This window comes from Phytophthora infestans, genomic scaffold, assembly GCF_000142945.1.
Source record: "Phytophthora infestans T30-4 supercont1.47 genomic scaffold, whole genome shotgun sequence".
NCBI classification, from domain to species: domain Eukaryota; phylum Oomycota; class Peronosporomycetes; order Peronosporales; family Peronosporaceae; genus Phytophthora; species Phytophthora infestans.
The window spans coordinates 7,790-10,381 of record NW_003303712.1 but is presented as its reverse complement, the minus strand read 5'-3'; positions in this window follow the sequence as shown (position 1 = coordinate 10,381).

Here is a 2,592-nt window from a genome sequence, read left to right as displayed (position 1 = left end):
TATATTCCATTTCTTGCTCTTCTGCTGCTTCTTTTACTCGATGTACTTGCAATTTCGGTCGTTCAGGCTGCACAGGCCATTTGTAAGAGCTCGGCGATGCTATTTTTCACACACTTTCTAAAGTAGAGACGATAGTATTTTTTAATATTAAAGTAGGCTTCACGGCCAGCGCTTTTTGTAGGGACTTTGCGAATATATATCTTTTTTACTTCACCTGGCACTCACCACTGCCACCGTGCAATGAAGGCGCGCTGCTGCACGGTCATTGCGGTATCTGCTACCGTGCACCGTACCCGACGAATGCATGCGCGCACGATAGATAGTTGTTTTAGTCAATTTATATTGCATGTAAAGTATATATTTGTTTGGAAATCTGATAATAATATATTAAAGCAATCCAAATACTAATATTTAAAAACATTTTCATATTTTGCCTAATAATAAATACCAGCCTTACAGTACCGTGCTATTGGCTAATATTTGGACGCAAGTAATTGGTAAAAACAATATATGTTGCTAACTTACTCACAGTTTGCAAAATGGTGGGCCCTACGTGCAAGCAATGCGAGGCGAAGATTGACCCGCTTCTGCTGAGCCCGCAGCGGTCTACGACGGATGCCCGGGCGCGCTGCGTCTGCTGCGGGAAGCTACAGTACGGTTACGCACTCCGTACAATCAGCGGGCGGGACATCGTGCGGCGCTGTATTGCCTGCGAGAACGGCTCAAAAGCGGTTGAGCTCTGGGAGGAAAAGCCCCCATCACCTGAGTCGGCCGAAGTGCGCCACCAGGAAAGCCTGGCGAGCGTCAAGAAGGCGATGGGTCCTGACAGGTACCCCAAGAAAAAAAAGAGGCGCAGCCGCCTTCGCAAGCTGACCGCTCGAAATGTCAAGTACATCGAGTAAAAGAAGCAGCAGAAGAGCAAGAAATTGGAATATATACCCTTTTAGGCCCCCATTTTCCTACCTCTTTTTGTAATTTGTATACTGGCTGACGGTACGAGGCTTGGAGACGCACATACGGTAAACTGACTATGGCGCTGCCAATAGTGTTGACGCACCTACAGAGGGTAGCGCGTTTCATATAATAATTAGCGCATGGTATCTACTGTGAACCCTTGCAAGCTGACCGTCCCTTTCTGCTTGCGCGTTACAATAGATCGAGTGTACACTCGCTCACTTGGATACATGCAAACCATGATATCTGTGCCATCAGCGCTCACAGCGTACGTTGCATTAATGTGTGAGACTACAGTATCGAGTGAGCACTACACACGACGATTAAGTTGCTGTCTACATAGATACGAGCACGTGTGCGGTAGCGCAAACCATACCGGTGGGTGTGGTAAGCTGAACTGTCTGTACGCAGTACTATACTTTAGTGCCCTGTCCATAATGGTCGAGATAAGAGCTCGGCTCAGTCGCGGGTGGCTATAAGGTGTACCCGCCGCGCGCGTAGATACTGCGTTGAATACAGGTGACAGACGCGCGGTCAGCTTGCCAGTATCGCTGCAGTATGGCCTGTGACCAGTTAGTGACCTGCTTGGTCATATAGACTGATACATCAGAAGCGTAAGCACAGTAAGCCAGCACGACGACGCAAATGTACCGAGAAAGCGACAGTGATCCTATACATAGGTTTTAAATATCACGAGCGCGTGGTATACACACTTATTTACGACCTTGCGATATATGCACGGACATATCAAATAGCACGCCGAGTTGATAGGTATGCAGCAAAAGTACTTCATATAATGTACATGAGCCACATTTCAGATTAAGTCTAAACATCACTACAATTTTGATACTCTGCCTACAGCCATGAAGCTTTGTGGGTTTGTCATACATTTATGAGCCAGTAAATGCCAGTCGGAAAGGACCTACGCCACTCTGTCGGCCCGTATCTATGCACATACGTCAGTAAGTGCGTCAGCTATGCAAGTATGGTCAATGCATGCGAAAGATAGTGGAAAGGCCCTTCAGTAACATCATAAAGAGCTCAGCGGGACAATTTCAAGCCATAATATTGATGTTTTTTATGGTGGCCATCGGCAAATACTACCTTCCCTAAACGATACTTCGCCCGAGGAGATGACCAAACCTTGCTCTAATCGACCGTCGCAATCAAAGATATGGTGTCGACTGCCTCACCGCGATGACGTGCAGATGGAAATATGATTGAGTAGCGTATTTACTCCAGCTAAACTGGGATTCCTCACCACTCTATGCCAATTCGTAGCATCATTGATACTAACCAGTCTTCACAGCATATATTACATTTGCAGCCATGCGCGCCTCCAATTGTCGTCATTTTGGGAGCTATGCACTCAAATGAGACTATAGACAAAACCTTCCATCGAACTGAGTTCCTCATTAAAAACGCTTGTACTTTGATCATCTTTCCATTGAGCGCATACCATCTTCACTAATGCTGTGCGTAGACGACACCGACTGGAGGTGCTGTTGACAGCTGCGGGGGCGTGCTGCTTATTCGCTCCAGTGCTCGTCTTCTGCGGTGTCGAACAACAACCAGCATGACCCCCGCGATGGCAAGCACTATGGCCACAATGGCGAGGACGACTATCACTGCAGTGTT